This window comes from Hippocampus bargibanti, linkage group LG12 (assembly GCF_051943395.1).
Source record: "Hippocampus bargibanti isolate YZ-2025 linkage group LG12, ASM5194339v1, whole genome shotgun sequence".
In the NCBI taxonomy this organism is placed as follows: domain Eukaryota; kingdom Metazoa; phylum Chordata; class Actinopteri; order Syngnathiformes; family Syngnathidae; genus Hippocampus; species Hippocampus bargibanti.
This window is the reverse complement of record NC_142745.1, coordinates 4319656-4342067: the sequence shown is the minus strand read 5'-3', so window position 1 is coordinate 4342067 and position 22412 is coordinate 4319656. Positions and strand designations below refer to the sequence as shown.

The 22412-nt window shown below is 41.7% G+C and overlaps 1 long non-coding RNA gene across 5 annotated transcripts; it reads right to left on the bottom strand.

Annotated features, from left to right (window-relative positions):
• Nucleotides 1-1961: 1961 nt before the first annotated feature.
• On the bottom strand, nucleotides 1962-19791 carry LOC148890063 (uncharacterized). Of its 5 annotated transcripts, XR_016116722.1 has the most exons (9): nucleotides 19639-19791; nucleotides 19442-19493; nucleotides 15854-15989; nucleotides 15147-15269; nucleotides 14942-15063; nucleotides 13620-13746; nucleotides 10179-10280; nucleotides 9454-9554; nucleotides 1962-2021 (listed from the first exon to the last, which is right to left on the bottom strand). It is a non-coding gene; the product is annotated as an uncharacterized LOC148890063 (long non-coding RNA). The 5 variants fall into 5 exon arrangements; XR_016116720.1 differs by having other exon boundaries at nucleotides 19442-19791; XR_016116724.1 differs by having other exon boundaries at nucleotides 15147-15262; nucleotides 19442-19791.
• Nucleotides 19792-22412: the final 2621 nt, after the last annotated feature.

Sequence of the window (22412 nt, the reverse complement as noted above, 5' to 3'; positions counted from 1 at the left end):
GAAGAAGAAGAAGACTTGTCTAAGATGCTTTTGAGGAGCAACTTATGCAAATTAACTTCATATAAATGACACGCCAACCTCCATTCGCTGACCAATTAATGACCTTTGGGGCCTTCATGTGACGCATCAGCTGCACTAATTTATACTTGACAGCTCCCCTGGTGCATGACGTATGTGTGTGTGTACGAGTTGCATATGTGTGTGCGTGCAGTGCTCCTGCAACAGTTGAGCTCATTACCATGGAAACCCAGTTTGAAAACCGTGTGGGAGTTTGTCACAGAGGCCTCGTCACGATATCCAAGTAGTTCCTAATCACTCTCTCTATATATATTTTTTTTTTTGGGGGGGGTTTACTGTAATGCCAGCTTTGATCCCCAAGTGCACTTTTGTCCACATATGCCATGAGAACACGACTGTCATTCTCAGTTTAGTGTGCGTGTGTGTTTTCAGACTCCTCCACCAACAGCACTTGTTAGAGCATTAATTGAAAAAGACTAATTAATCACGCCAGGGAGCTATCCTGGACTGTACAGCCCGAGAGAGATGCACAGGAGTGGACCAAGAGCTTCTTGTGACCCACTACTGCCCCCTGTTGACACTTTGTCATGTCACCAAGCCTCCGCCGGAATTCAGTCATCATCCAGCAACACCTACATTGCTACCAGGGCTTCGATACACACTCTATATTTCTGTGTTATTTCATTTTTCAAATGTTTTATATGTCGTAAACTCTACATATGAAATACGTACATTACAATAGGGCTGCAAGTGTCCTGAATTTTACATTGCGCTCTGTCTGCCATTTACAATATATGTATGTGTGTATATATATATAACGATATATTATATATACAGTATATATATATATTATAATATATATATATATATATATATAAAATATATATATATATATTCTATTATATATATATATATAAAATAATGACTTTATTATACAGTACAGTTCATTTCTTTAATTATAATACCATAGCACATTTTTTTATACATTTTATACATAAAATAAGGTATATTTTGTGTAGTTCTAAGGCTTAGAAAATTAGAAAGTAGAAAATTATGTTTTATGGGGACCTGGGAACGGATTATTCTCATTTTAATGGTTTCCTATGGGACATTAATTTTTGGGATACACACTTTTCGCCTTACACACTGTCTGAACCAATTAAGTTCATAAGCCAAGGTATCACTATATATATATATATATATTGCATTAATTTAAAAATTTGTGTGATCTGTGGTCAACTACTTACTAGTTCCCCGTATCGATGAAAATGTTTCATTAGCTATCATCTGTACTTTTTTGTTCTTTGTCCATCTTTTATGATTTCAAAAGAAAAAGCACAGAAAGTAATTCAAAATTATTCCGGAGGTGGAGAACCTGAATAAAGCCAGAAAAGGTAGAGGTGGGACTCACTTTGCTCCCATCATGCCGCTGTGGCGAAAAGGACATTGCAGATAGGCACTGGGCCCACTCTATTATTCTAATCCGTGGTTGTGTCTGGGTGACCTTTGCAGGGATGATTGTTTCTCATTTAGAAGTGTAAGGTGTGATCTTCCCACCCGTTTGATCCTGCTCACCTGACCTTTGTAAATTGCCTGTTAAGCATATCGCGGCTTGACCCTCGTGTCTCACACGTTGCCCATTAATACACATTGGCCTCGGAGAGTATTTAGACACTTGGAGACACTTTATAGACACCGCCCACACTTGAGAACAAGATTCACGTTTGCCGCTGGGATTCAAATTGCACACCGAAATGTGTTTATCTATGGAACAGCTTATATCTTTCTTACAATAACCACTTTTTATCCTCACAAGGGGTCGCGGGCGTGCTGGAGCCTATCCCAGCTGATTTCAGCAGGCAGGGGACACCCTGAACTGGTTGCCAACAAACATTCAAAGTACACATCACACCTCAGGACAACTTGGAGCGATCAATTAACCTACCTTGCATGTTTCCGCAATGTGGGAGGAAAGTCACGCAGGCACGGGGAGAACATCTAATCTGTTGAGGGAAAATGAAGACGCAATTAATGACAATCACACAATTTTACATTATACACTCAAGGGTATTTGTAATATTTTATACATCATAACCTAAAAACAGATTATTTACAAATGCAAACATTACTGTTATTGAATCACGTTTTTAAAAAAATAGTATTATCATTGAATGGCGGCAGAAGTGTGAGCGGCAGAGCATTTGGTTTCAGATTAATGCCATAATCTTGCCTTCATAAAGAAAAATGGAGGAGAACGCAATGGCAAAAAGGGGTGTGTAATTGTCCATTGTGCCCGACACCTTTGCGCTTGCTTTTAATGAGGGCCAGAGCTGAATGCAGCGAGGTGAGTTTTCCATCAGGTTGACGAGAAGAGAATTAAATGCCCTCAGCTTGTGTCTGCAGCACCATTACACAAAGAAGGTCGAAATTCATTTGACCTGGCCACCGTTCTAATTAACAAGTCAATGCCACACAGGAAGAGGGAGGAAGCAGTAGTGTGGATTCATCTTTGTCAGAAAAAAATATATAGCTCAAAAAGATCGGTCAAATTCCTCTTTAATCACAGAGTGTTATATTTGTTTTGTGCAATTTTCAACTCCTGGTTTTTCTCCTTTCACGATTCAGAACAGCCTTTTGTGTTTGTGCTTTCCCCTTTCTCTGAACTTCTACTGGCCCGCGTGGTCAACCGCCATGTCCCGTGGCTTGCTAAAGCCTCGGGTTTACTCGGGACATTTCCCCCGGATTAAAATGATGATTTCATTAGCCTCCTTCGATGTCAGGGATTATATTCCGCAGATTATAAACCAAAGACATTCTCCGGCATCTCATTAATATCTAATGGCGTAGGAGATGTAATTTGGAAAGTCTGTCTTTTTTGATTACTGAGCAAATGTATGCCATAACATTTAAGAGGATCAGTTGGACCGAGATCCGTGCGTTTGCCCCCAAGCATCTCTACACAGGCCTACTATTGGCACTTAGTCAGACAGAGTAAACAAAATCATGGCTAATGCTAATGCTAGTTCTGTTCAGGTACACGAGGAGAGCAAAGTAGAAGAAAAGCAAAAAACTTGGGTGATAATTGCTTCTCACATGCTTTAAAAAACATCATCAAGTCATGTCGATATGTGAATGAACTTTACGAGATGCTATCTATAATTCAAACACCTGCAGAGAAATCGAGCTAAGGCTGGAATACTAACTTTAATGGATCGTTACAGCGCTACATTAACTCATTCACTGCCAGACGATGTGCAAAAATGTGTCCACTCCAGTGCCAGGGTTTTTGTCATTTTCACTCAAATGGTAGGACCCACAGAATATTGAGTTTTAGGACGACATAAACATTAAAAGCAGCATAAGAAACCTTAGACTCTCTTCTTTCATCAGAAAAAAAAGAGTTAATTCCTACATTATATGGAGGTGCAAGTTGGGTCGTGTACAAAAGGCAAATGCTGCCACCTTGCGGGAGGGAAAAACATTGCCAGACGTCTGACCAGCGCTTTATCTGCACCTCCCGCAAAAAAAAGTACAATAAAATAAAATAATAATAATTTCTTTTTTGTGAACAGAAAACAGAAAAAAAAATGAATTGAAAAAAACTAAATTTTGATTAGATGATTTTTTTATTGATCATATCATTTCAGGGAGAGAAATTAATGATCTTTTAAACTAAAGATGTCGCCAAATTTTAGCGAGGGCAAAAATATATAGCAGGGGTCGGGAACCTATGGCTCGCAAGCCATATATGGCTCTTTTGATGATTGCATATGGCTCGCCGATAAATATTACATATTATAATACATATTGTGGTTTTTTTCGCCGTTCATTTCCCGTTGGGGCTGCAGTTGGCGGAAAGCGCAATTTTGATTGGATGACACTGACCTAGAATGGCCGAACGCGCCATGTTGATTGGATGATAGTGGCCGTCATGTTGAAATAGGTAAACGCCCCTTTAAATGAGCCCAACTTGTGCACTTCAGCGTGAAGGCACCGGAGCATTAGAGGAGAGAAAATGTTCTGATTCTAATTTGCAATGAAACAGTCGAATGTCAGTGACATTTTTAACAAGCCCGATGTTAACGTTAGCATCGACATACTTCTGCGAGAAGTAGATTGCAGATAGCAAGTGTGGAAGCTTATGAGCCGTGTGCAGGCTAGCTAGCAGTAACTTCGCCTCTGGACCGGCAAATTGAATTTCATTCCGATCGTTTTCCTGGATTTTTACCAAACACGAGGAACGGAAAACGTTAACCATGTTAACGGTGAGTACTATCACAAAGTTATTTTAAATACTGTAAAGTCTCGTTATATCGATATCGGATATATCGATAGTCCCGGTTATATCGATACTATTTCTATGCACGCACGGAGAAAATTACATGCAAACAGGGTCGGATATATCGATAGTCCCGGTTATATCGATATTTTTTCGGACTCCCTTGAATATCGATATAACGAGACTTTACTGTAATACATTCTGATATTTTGTTGAAAAGTGGCCGCGCGTGCGCGTGTGTGTGTGCGCGACCCGAGCGTTTGTATGTGCGTGTGGCTCTCGCTGAAAAACATTTCTAAACATTTTACTTTTATGGCTCTCTTAGTCAAAAAGGTTCCCGACCCCTGATATATAGTTTTGGCATCAACCATTATTTTCTTGACAATAATTCATGCGTGTGATGACAACATTTTTTGTTTGACATTTTCCACAGGTAGAACTAGCTAGAGATATTTGACTTTCGGGGTTCTACAGTGTATAGAAACCTTGCGATTTAACATGTCCATAAAACAGCTTCTCGCAAATTACAAATGGCAACCTGATGGGACCTATTTGGGTGCAAATGTACTTTAAACGCCCACTTAAATGTTTCGACTGGCATCAGGTCTGACCTGACCTCCGGGGAATCACAACTAGGGCGACACCCTTCCTTCTCCCATCACCAGGATAACACAAGAGGACCTCGTCACATCAGACCCTGTCCTGGTCCGGGCCGGTCCCCACAGAGGAGCACTCGGAGCGTTTGTGCACCTCCCGTCAGTCAGTCACGGTGCCCCCTCAGCCGCCTCCTTCCCCGATGGGAGTGCGGACAATGGAGAATAAGGTGGGCGCAAGGGGAGGCCGCTGAATTAATGAGACGATTTCTCAGATAATAAGATTGGTAGATATGCTAATATTTCTACCTTAAGGAGATAATTATGATGTGGAAGATAGAATATTTTATCTTAAAGCGACAGTGCACTGGTGCCAAACCTATGCAGAATTCCTCCCCCCGTTTTGTACGGAATGATTGGAGGATCGGATGATGTTTGAGGCGGAGTGATGCTCAGTTTCGGAGCTGTGGGACAGTGTGCAAAACAATGCCAATTGAGCCGCAATGCTTTTAGTGTGTTTTTTTTTGCGGGGGCTGAGGCTTTGATCGTGCAAAGCATTTGACACAAGCAGGAGAGGCAGGGGACTTTCAGCCTTCATAAATATTTATCTCATTACTGCGGGGACCCCAAAAAAAAAAAAATCACAGAAGAAAGGATGAGGAGATTTCAAGTGATCTTCATTGTTAATTGACCCAAAAGTAAACCCATCATACAGTGATTATAAAATAAAAAAAAAAGAACAACAAAAACACTGTCCGCGCTCTCTTGTGTCTTGCAAACTTGGTCTTTCCTCCTCAGGCTCTTGTAAGAATAGTTCATAATAATTTTGTTTTGGTGTTTAACTTGATCGACAAAACTGCAGTTCATTAAATGCAACACACACCGCCACCTTGATGGCTGCAACTTTGGGTGAAATAAAGTGTGTTATTGAGGAATAAGCCAGGCGATTGTGGCCCCTGCTCAACAGCCGGGGGGCCAAATGACTTTAAGAGCAAGGTTGCTGCAAGTCTCTTGTCACTTTCTTCACTGATCTCTCTCTCTCTCCCCCTCTCTCTCACACACTATCCCTCTCTCGCTCGCTCCCTCCCTCTCACACACACTCTCCCTCTCCCTTTTTCTTCTCTCTCTCTCTCTCTCTCCACTTTTTCTCTCTCTCTCTCCACACCTTTCTCTCTCTCCCCCATATCTTTCTGTGTCTCCCCCCTCTCTCTCGCTCACACACACACTCTCCCTATCTCTCTCTTTCTCCTCCCCTTTTCTCCCCCTTCTCTCACTCATCTGTCTCTCTCTCCCACTCTCACTCATCCCTACATTTTTATCACTTTAATTAGGCCAGAGCGAGCCCAATCATGTAATTAAGAGCTCAGCTGGACCAGAAAACAAGTCAGCCATTAGCGGCGACCAACCCGGAATATCCAGAGCAGTTTAGGAGACGCACCTCCATGCATATGCACGCACACATGCACACGTGTTAGCGAAAAGTAGAATTTTTTGTATGCATTAATCATTACTTTCAACTGCTGTCATTTAAGAAGAAAACTGAGGGGAGCAATATATATATTCTCTCGTTTGTGTTTTTTTTTTGATATATTTCAATGTCAGTGTCGGTCACAGGAGTATCTTGATGGTTTTACTTCTAAAACAATCAAAAAGAGAGAATGACACTTCTTTTTGTACAGATTCTCCATTTCTTAATCTCTTCATCAACTCTCATTTCCTGTGTGCGCTTGCTATTTGGTCAGAGACCAAGTCATAGATCAACAATAAAATATTCAAAGCTCATATTTGGAAACCAACCAATAGCCATAAACGTGCTTGTTCTTAAGAGGCTTCGGCTAAGTGTGCATCAAAACTCCACAAGTGGAAAAGAAGAAAATGATTCAACTGCATCTGTAAAGACACTTGCATCCCAATTACTGCATGCACTTGCTTTATCAGAGGCAACAGCTGCCGAGTGGCACAATCTGCCTAACACTCCCTCTTCAAATCCAGTTGATTTAGTTAGAGCCCATTCAGAGCCCCTCGTGTAAGCTATCATGTTGCACTCGCCTGTGAACAACTATTTCATATTCACAGAAGGCCTGTCTGGGGGAGTTGTCAATTGCACTCTGGCTGCACGCCGCATTACAATGCAAACAAGGTTAGTTTTCAAACGACTCATTTGAATACGCTCAACAAGGAAGCCTATCGGGTGGTGCTTCTTCAATGGACTTTGTATTGCTTCCAGGAGAGGTGAGGGGACGGGAGATGTGATGGGTTAGGAGGGGGTGGGGGGGGCGGCTCAACGTGATACTGAGGGCTGATAGCGGCGGAGGAATGGCAGTTCATTTGAATATGGCACCCCGAGCCACAATGATTATTATCATCACCAAATCAGGCAGATAAATGAGAAGAGGGGCTCCAAAAATAGCGCTGAGAGCCTTTTGTGCATAGCAGGTAGGCCCGGTGGGGCGGGGGAGGTGGCGGGGGGCACTTGCTCATTATCCAGGGATGGGCAGAGGGAACGTAGGGATCGAAAAAGAAATTGCATTAATGTGACCACCGACACACTTGTCATAAGCACACACAGATACACGCACACACACACACGCATATACACAAAATCACACACCCACGCTCTATATGTCTCCTATATGGGCCGTTTAATTTGACTAGCAGCAGGAGGTAATTTAGCCGCGCCGCTGTCACCTGCAATGAAGCCACAGATAGAGGCGGCAATGGTGAGAACAGATTGAAACTGGTGAGGCGTGAGACCTTACTCTCCATTCTAACCCTGCACACCTCCGTCTTGTCACGTCTTTCCTACCACGATTTCCTCACCAACGACGTACAGTCAAGGTGTCCATTTTCTTACTTTTTCAACCGCCTCACATCCCGCATCCATCTCATGCGTTTTGACTGGTGTCACCATCTTTGTCCCTTTGGTCTGAAATGTGCTGCGGCCGCTTCTGATGGTGGTGGTGGTGGTGAGTCATCCACCTCTCCGCTTATTTGATTCACACAGCGCCAGGCCCTCATACCCGGAGAGAGAAATTACCAGTCATTTCAATCGTACCTATTTCTCTAATTCACGACACATGTGCTGTCCCAACACACGCACACAAAGCAAGCTACCTGCCATAGTCACCTCAGTCTTTGGTGCCAAACGCTACTTAACATCGCCGTCGTTCGCAGCGAGTCACAGGAGAACGAAAGGAGAGAATGAGAGGGCCAAATGGAAGCTATTTAGCCTCCAACTAATCCTTCGTCACGTTAACACGCCTATTGGTTCTCCACTGTTTCTGCGGACCTCCCCGCTTCACTTTAAATCTGCTCTCAAGCTCCGGGATCACATTCGTGTTCTTGTTTAGAATTATAGAAACTGGAGAAAAAAAACTGCAAATTTCCCCATTGTAGGACGAATAAAGGTTTTCTGACTCTGAAAGCTCTCTCATGTAGAATGATACAAAATTCTGAAATGTCACTTTCCCCAATTTACCTTTCATTGTGTTGTAATTTATCAATAATTATCTACAATGATTTACTTGGTAGTCAAGTGGTTAGCATGTCGGCTTCACAGTGCAGAAGTCGTGAGTTCAAGACCACGTCCGGCCTCCCCTTTGTGGAGTTTGCATGTTCTCTATGGGCCCACATGGGTTTTCTCCGGGTTCTCCAGTTTCCTCCCACATTCCAAAAACATGCACGACAGGCTGATTGAACACTCAAAAAAAATTCCCGAGATGTGAGTGTGGTTGTGGGCCCTTGTGTGCCCCGCGATTGGCCGGCAACCAATTCATGGTGTCACCCGCCTTGTGCCCGAAGATGGGCATAGGTGGGATAGGAAGGATGGGCATAGGTGGGATAGGCTCCAATTGTCTGAAAAATGGATGGATGGATAATTAAAGGCATGAATTTACGTGGCCCGCAAACAAAATCAAACATGCCAACTTGCCACCCCGTGAATTAAGGTATGTGAAATAAATATCAATGTGCAAAAATTTCAATCTCTGAAAGGATGTACATCTTCAAATGATCACTCGCACAACAATCCTAGGAAATCACGATATATATATATATCACCAGTGAGCTATCTTCCAAACAGGCATGCGGTTTACCAATATTGTGCAACCGTGTGTGTGTGTGTGTGTGTGTATATATATAAGACAAAATAAAATCACGAACACAGAGAGACAACAGCTCAGATGAGATGCTCTTCCCAATTTTGTTAGACTACAATTTGAGTACACAATTTTGCAGAACAAACAAAATAAATTGTTTTTTTTGTTCGCTACTCTTCCAAAAAAGAAAAAGACAAAAATCCACCCCTTCTACTTCTTAATGTTTAAGGATTCCTTAAGAGCTATGCAGGGTACAGCATTGACAGCAGGCTCTAGTGATTAAGTCCTTTCATTGGTTAATTAGCCCCCACAGCGAGGCAAACAACCGCCGTGACTCACCAAGTGATCAAAGAGGTAGCCTGTCAAGAGGCTCCAACTCTTGCGGTACCTATGGGACACTCATACACAGCAAGTTGCACCTGTGGGACAGTGCCTCTGCCACATGCACGGAGTCATGTCTTCTTACCTGTGGGAGATTCCCCCCGTGCCTCCTCCTGGAGGTGGAGCGCTGCGCAGTCGCACTCAGGGTGACACACTTAAGACGTGATGTTGGGAACTTTGCGCAACCTGCGAAGGAAAAGGGACAATAGAAACAGAATCCAAGAGTTTGCCAGTTGGGAAATTATAGCTTGTATAAAATCAGGTGGGACTCAATGGGCATCACAGCAAAAACGGACTGGATTAACTCATTGTAAGACAAAATGATGAATAAAAATGTCACACAGGAAGCAAAAACACAAAATTAACACACTCGCTGTCCTTCTCGAATTTATTTGGACATTGAAATGTGTGACGTGGAGCGACATTCCCAAATATGTTCGGGTGGTGCTGATAATGCGCTGGTTCGACTGCTGGCAATGTTTTTTCCTTCCAAGAGGGGGCAGAATTTGTCTTTCGTCCATGTTAGCACTTTGTTACAGCTTCAGCTGTTGTTAAAGCGCTATATGAATCAATATTATGTATTACATTGTATTTTGGTCAGGTTTCCTACGCTCCATTGAATGTTAAAGTAGTCCTAAAACTCCATATTCTGTGGGTCTTGCAATTTGAGTGAAAATGACAAAAACCCTGGCCCTGGAGTGTACACAGTTTTGCACACACATCGGAAAAAAATCTTAATGTGTTTTATTTAGAAAGAGAAACACCATAGGTGATCGACATCTGCCTCAAAGAGAAACAATTAACGGCCACCTGTCAAGATTTGTTGTTGACGATAGCGGCCACAAAATAGCAGCACCATACGTATCAGTTGCTCCTCCCTTCACTTCCACATAGTTACTTGGCACTAAAATGCTTTCAGAAGAAAAGAAAGAAAAAGATTAGACATCCAAAATTGGGGGTGGTAAATGGCAAAGGTGTGAATCACATTTTTTTTGTTAATCTCCGGATTAAATGTTTATATCACTTTGTGATAGTCAATGTCAAACGGATTCAGTCACTGGAACATTGCAAATTATCTACACTGGGAAAAAATGGGGGGGGGGGGGAAGCATCTGCATCTCTATACATTATTTACGTAGACTATGCATCAACAAAAAAATGCAGCTAAACTCAGGTTGGTTCTATTAATTGGAGCATTTTGTCAAAATAAAATGTGGGTAAATTTAACACACCATTGTTTCCCCCCCTACTCAATGTTTGCTAATTCCAGATTCTTAAAGTTAAAGAATACCTTTCAGGATCAATAATGCTAGCCTTGCGCCATCCATAGTACAAAGAATGTTGACTTTGGTTAAAACATAAATATATACAGTAGATAAAAATATATGTTGTTTAACTTAAAAAGTATAAATGCAGTTGACAGGAGCCAAAAAAAGTCAAAATGGCCCCAAAAACCTCATTTCCAGGCCTTGTTGTGCGGGTATATTGTGTTTTAGCAACAATTAAGGACACGTTAACCCACTTTGCGTAAGATGCCGGTGGTTACATCAACGTCACTTCTGACAAATTAATGGTCTCAAACTTAGATGTGATGGACACCACAATACGAAGGTGCACCGCCACGTGAGCACCCGTGGCTGGCCCGCAGCACTAAAGAGCAGTAATGGTTCTAATTCCAATAAAGAGAAAATCCAAGGTCACACTGTGAACTTCCTCACCATCAGAAGACCACAAAGACTGTCTGGAAGAGTGCATAATATCCTCACAGCTATTTTTACCCTCAAATTAAAATCTATGACATGTTGAAATGACTGCAGTGAGTAAGAGGGGTATTCAAAGCAGACACTAATGGCGCTTATTAATGGCATGAATGAAGTCTTGACAGGTCGTGTGTCATTCTGCAGGCAATGCTCCACTGGCATAATGGCTAATGTAAGTGGGGATAATTATATATATTATACCCTGTCTTGTGGTATTTTGGCAGGAATATGAGGAGCTGGGCAGTTAGCGAAGAAGAGTGAAAAGTACTTGCTCTTTTTCAAGATAGGCTCGTGTGTTTGTGGGTGTGCGCAATTTGCTTTGCTTCTACAGCCACGTAATGGAATGATTGGGAGACGTGAGCCCCCAAAATGTGGCTGAGCGTTATTGCTCGTGTTTACGATACATAAATGAAAGGCATTTAAGTGGACAGTCAACAATGTTCAACGTGACGGTCACAAACGTATTGCGCTGGGGTGGAGGAGATAGGATGAAATAAGAAAAGCTGTATTTGTCTCAAAATGGTGAAAGTCCCGATTTTCAGCAGCTAAAAAAAATTGAAAGGGAGAAAGTAGAAGAAAAAGTACAGTATATTAATAAATATCCCATTTGAAGTAAGAATATGAGTATATTAAAAATGGGTGAGTCCAGGTTATAAAAAGGTTATATATTTTTTCTAAGCCAAGAACAAGGAAGCACTAGATACATTCTTTACTTCTTTTGACTTCCCTTTGAAAATGTACACAACTTAACTATGACCATTTTTTTCCTCTTCATTCAAAGCGTTTTTTTTTTTCTTTAACTCATTCACTGCCATTCCCGAATTTATTTGGGAATTGAAAATATGACATTTAGCGCCATTCCCAAATGTGTTCGGGGGTGCCGATAAAGCGCTGGTTAGACCTCTGGCAATGTTTTTCCCTCCCATGAGTGGAGAAAGTAGGAATTTGCCTTTTGTACAGTCACCCCCATTTCAAGCTCAGATAACTCCAGACCCATATACCTTGGGAATTAACTGATAAAAGAAAAGAGTAAGGTTTTTTACACTGCATTGAATGTTTACTGGATATTCTGCGCGTCCTGCAATTTGAGTGAAAATGACAAAAACTCTGGCACTGGAGTGCATATTTTAGCACGTCTGGAAGTGAATGAGGTAATCTTCCAAGAAAATTATGTCATCTGTTTGTATGTTCAATAAACTAACAACTATATATTATGTATACTATATTTTCCATATTTACTGCCTTTCCTGTGTGGCAAATGTCCTTTATGCCACATCGTGCAGTGTAAATTTCCTTCAGCTTTCTCCCACATAAAAATAAACCCAAAACAATAATAATAATGGTGAATTGTGAACTCTAAATTATCCATACATGAGAATATGACTAACAGTGTTGATAATGGATAGATTAAGAAAAATGTATGATGTATTAAGACTACTCGAACAAGTACAACAAACCCAAAAAGTTACAGAAATAAATGCAAAGTGCGAGATATACGTCACTCTGTACTGTACTAGCCAGTTCTGACAGTGAGGTTACGCATAGGGGTTACGGTGTCGATGCTGGTAATGGTGGCCGTGGTGCTGGTTGTGAAGTAGGCACGCCTGGGTGAGTCTTGGAGAACGTTTCCTGTCTCCGGGGTTGGCAGCAGAGAGGCGACTAATTGGAGGCCCGGTGGTAAAATCTGTTCATTATGCCTCCGCCTTCAAATACCTCCCCTCATTTAGCCGCGTATTTACCCACTTACCCCCAAAGCCAACGCAGGACCTGGGAGCAGGTTCGGCACCGAATAAGAGTAAGAATGAGAGCCATGTGCAAAAGGGAGGGAGGGTTAACCGTATGCTCTGTGGGAATTAACAAAGCACCGAGTAATTAAATCTAAATTGACATTCAGGTAATTAGCCTCTTGATTAGGAGCAATAACGCAATTAGCCAACTAGTCTTTGCTAATTGTTAATTAGTATAAGCAAAGTTATTGTGTGAGTGCAAGAGGGAGTCATGTAAAAGAACAAATGTTAATCTGTCTCTCTTTCAACAGCCTTTCTGTCTATTGAGCTAGCAGGCAGGCGGCTTCATTGTCTTTGTCTCCATTCTCGGGCAGGCGCCGGCTAATTAGCTGAAAGTCTTATCCGGGATGTGATCAGAGAGCAAGCTGGCACGTCTCCACTTCTACCCGCGTGCCTCTCCGAGCGCCCGCGTCGCGCCGACGTATCACACGGAGGCTATTTGTTCCGAATGAAGATGCGATGTGGATGAAGTACGATCAGAAAGGCAAGCGGGGGGGGGAGCCACTGTGCTGCCGATTAATCTGAAGGAGATGTAACTCATCTAAAAAGGCTTTTGAGTTGGCAAGGGAGATGAACAGAGCGACTCATTAAAAACGACGCAAGGAAGTAGATAGGGGAATATTATAGATGTTGCAGGAAGTGAGATTTACTTTGACCACAAGTGAGAAATGGACATCAGTGCGTGTGAGTGTGTATATACGTACTGTAACTTCCTGCTCCTCCTTTTCTTTAGTCAGCAAAATAATTTCGACCGGATAAACAGCTCTTTAGGTCGATTACAGGTGGGTGTAGTCTTCGATATTGCTCCCATGACTTCCAGGCATTCAACAACTGCATTAGAATTAAACATAAAATAAGTCATATGAACACAAAACATTCCAACAATACAAAAATGAATTGATGGGTTCGAGCAAACTAGCAGGAAAAGCTATTTGCCCCATGAAAAATATATAATCAGCCATGGATGCATGGCTTGGGGAGCCCACGATGAGAAGACAAGAGCATCAGCGCAGAGCTTGTATGGAACTGTCGCAGCTTGGAATTGAAGCGGATTTACGTGGAACAGGAGATGTGAGACAATCTCTTTTCGTCAATGGATGCTATAGCTTCGTGTTTGCTTTCAACATTTAACTTGTAGCAGACGTGCACATTTCACCATGACGTCCCTGATCCAATGGTGAAAAGGACACTTTGATCCTCTCCAAATATGGAGCAGAAATTGCTTAAGATTGAATGACTGTCTGTGTCTTTTGTGTTGTGTTACATTATGTGTTATTTAGTTGTTGTTGTTTTGACTTCAAGATGGCGCAGTGAGAGTGGCTGCCTTTACAGGAGGACCTGTATTTTGTTTTTCTACTTCTTCCTTTCCTTTCCTATTACTTTCATCACTTTACTGCTGTGAAATGTAAATTTCTCCTCTGCGAGACTATTAAAGGCTAATCCAATCCAATAAACAAATAAATAAATAAGAGGATTGAAATCTTTTTTTTTAAAGCTGAAGATAGTTTAGCCCGACTGCAAGTGAGATTGTCTATTTCAACTCTCAATGTGTTCCTTGATGAATTTTTTTTGATTGAACATTAGAATTACCAAATGTGACGGTGTGTGCGCGCGGGGGTGTTTAGGCCTGTCTTGCAGTGTCTCCTGTCGTGCCCCACCCAGCGTGCTTCTAATTGGATCCTTATTACCAGGCTTGCCTCCATCTGAGGAATGATGGATTCATACCACGCAGAATTCCATTAATCATTCCTTTTTCTCAGTCCACTCGGAGGAGAGGGCAAAATCATTTCTTTGCGGCGCCAAAGCAGGCTGGCATCATGAATATTCATGGTTGAAAATTTAGGGGTCAAGCCTAATAGGGGGAGGTGATTTGTCCCGTTAATGCTTGGGTCTTGTTTTAGTGGTTAACCGAGAGAAAAGTCGCTTCCATGCTACTGTTGGGATGGATGAAATTCATCTGTCCGTTTGCCAATCCGCTTAGCCTCAGGAGTCACCATTTTTGGAATTTGGGAAGAAACCGACATACCCAGAGAAAACTCATACAGGCAGGGGGAGAACACGTGGACTTCACATAGGAAGTCCGGATCCGCGATTAAATCCATAACCTCTGCGCAGCGAGGTCAACGCGCTAACCACTCGTCCACCAACCTGTCATAATAACATTCACTGTCATAATCACACCTCAGGACAATTTAGAGTGTTTGAGTCACTTCAAAGAAACAAATACATACATAGATTAATCGATGAGAAGGTTTCTTCAGCCGTCATCTGTACAAATTTGAAGGTTTCGGACGTTTCGCCTCCTATCCAAGAGGCTTCGTCAGTTCGATGGACCACTCCTGTACGACTGAGAGCTTACACAGACATACATAGATTAATAGAATAGCACATACATATACATACAGTAAAGTCTCGTTATATCGATATTCAAGGGAGTCCGAAAAAATATCGATATAACCGGGACTATCGATATATCCGACCCTGTTTGCATGTAATTTTCTCCGTGCGTGCATAGAAATAGTATCGATATAACCGGGACTATCGATATATCCGATATCGATATAACGAGACTTTACTGTATGTATATACATACATAGATGAATGTCAGCAATTTGCATAGATGCCTTATGATTAAAAAATAAAAATACATAAATAAATCTGGATGAACAAATAGATAAATATATGAATAAATAACTAACTAAATAAAGAAAGAAAATACAGAAAGCAAATTTAGGGGTCATAGATGGACTTCAAACACACAAGTGTCATAGCATCACACCCTAAAAAATGAGCACTTAAAGTCACTTCATTAATAATTGATCAACATATTTGAAGTGATTAAAATTCATGACTTGAAAGTGATTCGTGCCCCAGTACCCTCCGGGTGTCCAATCAGTGCCCTGTGCGCGTTAGATCAGGGGTGAATTACTAATTGTACCTAGATATTTAGTGGGGTCAGGTAACTCCCACGTGGGCAAGCGCACGCATTCCTTCAGCCAGTCCTAATTTGTCTGTCACCCCGTCATCACCTCCTTGTCAGCGCTGCCCTTCCTCTTTGTCTCCATCGTCCACCTCTGTTGGCAACAGAAAGAATCATTAAGTCGTCATGATTGAGACGTCATGCCCAAGCCCTGTCACTCAAAACACACACACAGAGGAAGGCTTCTCGCCGGTTAGCGCAGGCTCGTTAGCAATGCATGTTCAAAGACCGCAAATTATAATTGACTTCATGTTGTGAGTGTTATCAACCATATGTACTCCCTCAGATGTTGATTTGAATGCAACATAATTCATTTTGCAGGAAAAAGATGCTCCAAACACTCATTGTTATTCAAATCGTGTCGAAACATTTACAAACGTCAATTAAAATGGTCAACCCATTGTGCGCTTTTGTTGCGTTGACTTAAAAATGTACGCCATCAGGCAACATTAACTTAGCATTGTATTGAAATAATACAAAATAATTAACCGACAGTGCGGCATTGCAACTGTTTGTTGATTAAGTTAATACAGTTACATCAATAGAATCAACATTATTATTACTATTTTTGCCCCCCCCACCCCCCCTGTAATTGTGTTTAAAGCTCAGAATGAGAAAACTCATTTGTTAAGAGTAAACGCTTTTGTTTAGTCATCCCCGATGCAGTCCCCAAAATCAAAACTATAACAAGATAGATTCTGGCTTTATAAACATATATTCAAATGACAAAGCTTGGCCCCACGTGGATGACATCAACATGACAATGCCCCCCCTTTCCTCCCCCTCATCAATTATTAAAGCCTCCTTGAGAAGATTTTTACAGACTGTAAATTCCTGAATGTTAACTTCAAATGGAATAAAAAAAAAAAGTCTGTCAAAACAAAGTCGTTGCATACTGGACACGGGACATCCCACATCCCCAATGTTTTATTCCACACCGCAAGGAAAAACAAGCTATTAAAGGCTTAAACACAGAACATGATGTTTGTCTCTCTCACTGTAGAGGTGAGCCATGTGGCCAGTATTCCTCTGTCCTCTCATGTATTAAACATCTCTTTCTGCGCACCACACCTCCCACCAGTCCCAAGGTTCACAAGCCCACAGCACCCCCAGAGACCAGCGCACTCTTTTAAAGATATGTGCTCACTTAATCACTGAAGAAAAGTGCCCCAGAGCTAGCCTAATATTATAATTAATTAATTCAACCAAAAAGGGGGTATTAAATTTCCTGCCTCTTAGGATAGCGTGTTGAATACATTGACCTTTGCAGAAAAGCTTCTCACTCAAATCACCGTTTCATGCGCGCAACTTGTTTCTGTTACTTATGGCTCCCAATGCATGGATAACGCAGTTGTGGTCCCTGCATGTCACTCCTAGGCCTTCAGTAGTGCTATATCTGAATCACTCCGCAGCTGCGAGTGTGGTGTGATTTACTACACGTCCACTAGAGGATGTCGTTGGCAAGGAAATAACTTATAACTTGAAGAAACTTCAGAAATACTATCATTAAACTATTTAAATTTTTACTATGAACATGTGGATTCATGATAACCTCAAAAAATTGCAATATTATTTGCTATTTTTGCTAGCTTCGTAGCTGTCCAACCTTCCAAGTCCATCTGGAAAATGGCTTGAACAGTATATCTGCAACCAAATCCAGCCATTGTAGGTTGACAAAACCATTATTAAATCAACACAAACATTTATTTTCTTATGCAGCTCACTACAGATACAGTGTGCTAGCTCTGGCCAGTATGCGCCTATCACTAGCAGCGAGTGATACTATGACTGGCTAGTGACTAGCCAATCATAATTTGTGAAAACTCTGACGCTGCCAGCGCCTTTGAGCAGACCTTGGGTGGCCAACTCAAACTCTGATTGGTTAAAGCAACTGCTTTATCGCCATCGATGCTTATGCTCCAGAGCCTGCAGAACTGATTGTGAAGGCGTCCGGGTAGATTTCTGACCCTGGTAACAAATGATGGCTGAAATGTGATTGGTTAAATGCTTAAATATGAAAACACACATCTGGAAGCGGCGCAACAACGAAAAAGTAATGAAAGGAAGCTGAAAGACAATTTTGAATTATTTAATAAGAATTTATGGACAAAATAGAATTCACATTAGTCTGTGATTCAGATATTTTTAGGCTACCAGAGAAGGCCTTGCAGGCCCTGATTGCCCAAAACTGGGATAATGTGATTATTTAATATTGACAGGAGGCCCAAATGTAAATTGTGCAACATGTTAAGACCCTCCACTTATATACCAGCCAGTCATGCGCCACTTCTGAGTTTTTCATGGAACCGAATATTCTCAGTCAACTTGGAAGTGCAGGGGAAAAAAACTCCCGTAGGAAAGACCTGAGCCAAGCTTGGAACCTTTGACTGTGAGGTGTCCCAACAGTGTCGTCCAAAAAGTGTTTATACAAACTGTTAAAGTGTGTGTGCATGTGTGTGTGTGCAGTGACACACAAGAAGAGAAAGTTTTCTTATTAGTGGAGAAAGTAGGGAAATAGCATTCAGCTAAGTCTGTGTCTATCTCGACTCCCCAGTGTACTCTCAGTCTTCACTAACTCTGACTGAAGTTCAGAGGGGTTAGGTGGTATACTCAGGAGGGGGGGAGACAAAAGGGAGGAGGCGGAAGGAGCGGGGGGTTAAGTAGGATTGGAACAGTGGCAGTTTTAAAACACAACTTTAAATCTCCACCTACGAGAGAAAGAGTTGAGGGGGGGCCACTCAGAGTGGGGGGAACAATGGCATCATGTGGCGTGTCGTTATCTTCGGGGAGACAGCGGTATGAGACTAAAAAAGAAGCTTGAAGAAGGGCATAAATGTGATAACAGCTGTAGGCTGTATAAGCTTCTTCTCGTGGAGTGATGCGAAAGAGTAAAAAAAAAATATAATCTTTGCGACCTTCACATCATAAGTTCACTCAAACACACTCTTGCTCACAGCCATTGCAAATGGATTTTAAAGATGGATGGATGAATGGATGAGTGCCCGGCGGAGAGAAACAAATACAGCAACAGAACAAATAGATCTTAATAGGAGCTTACAAGCTAGAATGAATCCTGTGTGCCACACCATTAACTTGTGCTCTTCTATCAAGGACAATGAAATAAGCCATCATTTAGCCAGTCTTTGTCCCGTACGTAAATTTATTGCCAGGAGAAGGCTGCAATCAGGAAAAGGTACGGGTAGGATACATCCCTCGCAACAGGCGTACAAAAGATAGAGTCTGTAACCTTCAAAAGGAGACAAATACTGCCTGATGCATTATTTATCTTAATAATGACGATTTTAAATTAGCAGCCGGCACAAAGCTAAATGATGGTGGCATATTTGTATTCCCTCGTTGATCATTCTAACAGACCAACGAGCTGTCTTAACGCAATTTATTACTTTTACAGAGTGACGATACTTTTCTTCCCAGCAACATACTTAACATAAGTGTTTCAAAGATACGATATGTTGAAGAAAAATCTCACGTGACACGTCTAGGGAAAAAGTCACTTAAAGTGGATACTACATGGGTTCAACGTACCTTTTGCCACCGAGTAGAAGAGAAGCAATTTATTCTGCTTGTCACTATGTTCCTGAGAGATAGATAAACAAAAACTAGTCGTTTGAAATAAAAAAGGAGAAATACAGTTTGGAAATCACGATTGAAACCACAAAACTACTGAGACGCTTGACTATAGTTAGCAAAAATGGAAGATTTTTGATTGGGTTCTTCCATACCAAATTCGTCCAAGCCAGTGTGGCTTGACGACACGAAACTGCCTTTGCATAACTGCCCCCAAAAATGTCCTGAACGTTTTGGAATAATGAAAATTTACATTTTCAGGACAAAGAACCCCCGATTGATTGAAAATGTCAATTGCTGTCACTGCAACATAATGTTCATCAAGCCTCACTAATCAAATGGAATTAAAAAAAAAGTCTGTCAAAACAAAGTCGTTGCATACTGGACACGGGACATGCAGGGACATCCCACATCCCCAATGTTTTATTCCACACCGCAAGGAAAAACAAGCTATTAAAGGTTTAAACACAGAACACGATGTTTGTCTCTCTCACTGTAGAGGTGAGCCATGTGGCCAGTATTCCTCTGTCCTCTCATGTATTAAACATCTCTTTCTGCGCACCACACCTCCCACCAGTCCCAAGGTTCACAAGCCCACAGCACCCCCAGAGACCAGCGCACTCTTTTAAAGATATGTGCTCACTTAATCACTGAAGAAAAGTGCCCCAGAGCTAGCCTAATATTATAATTAATTAATTCAACCAAAAAGGGGGTATTAAATTTCCTGCCTCTTAGGATAGCGTGTTGAATACATTGACCTTTGCAGAAAAGCTTCTCACTCAAATCACCGTTTCATGCGCGCAACTTGTTTCTGTTACTTATGGCTCCCAATGCATGGATAACGCAGTTGTGGTCCCTGCATGTCACTCCTAGGCCTTCAGTAGTGCTATGTCTGAATCACTCCGCAGCTGCGAGTGTGGTGTGATTTACTACACGTCCACTAGAGGATGTCGTTGGCAAGGAAATAACTTATAACTTGAAGAAACTTCAGAAATACTATCATTAAACTATTTAAATTTTTACTATGAACATGTGGATTCATGATAACCTCAAAAAATTGCAATATTATTTGCTATTTTTGCTAGCTTCGTAGCTGTCCAACCTTCCAAGTCCATCTGGAAAAATCTGCAGCCAAATCCAGCCATTGTAGGTTGACAAAACCATTATTAAATCAACACAAACATTTATTTTCTTATGCAGCTCACTACAGATACAGTGTGCTAGCTCTGGCCAGTATGCGCCTATAACTAGCAGCGAGTGATACTATGACTGGCTAGTGACTAGCCAATCATAATTTGTGAAAACTCTGACGCTGCCAGCGCCTTTGGGCAGACCTTGGGTGGCCAACTCAAACTCTTATTGGTTAAAGCAACTGCTTTATCGCCATTGATTTTTATGCTCCAGAGCCTGCAGAACTGATTGTGAAGGCGTCCGGGTAGATTTCTGACCCTGGTAACAAATGATGGCTGAAATGTGATTGGTTAAATGCTTAAATATGAAAACACACATCTGGAAGCAGCGCAACAATGAAAAAGTAATGAAAGGAAGCTGAAAGACAATTTTGAATTATTTAATAAGAATTTATGGACAAAATAGAATTCACATTAGTCTGTGATTCAGATATTTTTAGGCTACCAGAGAAGGCCTTGCAGGCCCTGATTGCCCAAAACTGGGATAATGTGATTATTTAATATTGACAGGAGGCCCAAATGTAAATTGTGCAACATGTTAAGACCCTCCACTTATATACCAGCCAGTCATGCGCCACTTCTGAGTTTTTCATGGAACCGAATATTCTCAGTCAACTTGGAAGTGCAGGGGAAAAAAACTCCCGTAGGAAAGACCTGAGCCAAGCTTGGAACCTTTGACTGTGAGGTGTCCCAACAGTGTCGTCCAAAAAGTGTTTATACAAACTGTTAAAGTGTGTGTGCATGTGTGTGTGTGCAGTGACACACAAGAAGAGAAAGTTTTCTTATTAGTGGAGAAAGTAGGGAAATAGCATTCAGCTAAGTCTGTGTCTATCTCGACTCCCCAGTGTACTCTCAGTCTTCACTAACTCTGACTGAAGTTCAGAGGGGTTAGGTGGTATACTCAGGAGGGGGGGAGACAAAAGGGAGGAGGCGGAAGGAGCGGGGGGTTAAGTAGGATTGGAACAGTGGCAGTTTTAAAACACAACTTTAAATCTCCACCTACGAGAGAAAGAGTTGAGGGGGGGCCACTCAGAGTGGGGGGAACAATGGCATCATGTGGCGTGTCGTTATCTTCGGGGAGACAGCGGTATGAGACTAAAAAAGAAGCTTGAAGAAGGGCATAAATGTGATAACAGCTGTAGGCTGTATAAGCTTCTTCTCGTGGAGTGATGCGAAAGAGTAAAAAAAAAAAATCTAATCTTTGCGACCTTCACATCATAAGTTCACTCAAACACACTCTTGCTCACAGCCATTGCAAATGGATTTTAAAGATGGATGGATGAATGGATGAGTGCCCGGCGGAGAGAAACAAATACAGCAACAGAACAAATAGATCTTAATAGGAGCTTACAAGCTAGAATGAATCCTGTGTGCCACACCATTAACTTGTGCACTTCTATCAAGGACAATGAAATAAGCCATCATTTAGCCAGTCTTTGTCCCGTACGTAAATTTATTGCCAGGAGAAGGCTGCAATCAGGAAAAGGTACGGGTAGGATACATCCCTCGCAACAGGCGTACAAAAGATAGAGTCTGTAACCTTCAAAAGGAGACAAATACTGCCTGATGCATTATTTATCTTAATAATGACGATTTTAAATTAGCAGCCGGCACAAAGCTAAATGATGGTGGCATATTTGTATTCCCTCGTTGATCATTCTAACAGACCAACGAGCTGTCTTAACGCAATTTATTACTTTTACAGAGTGATGATACTTTTCTTCCCAGCAACATATTTA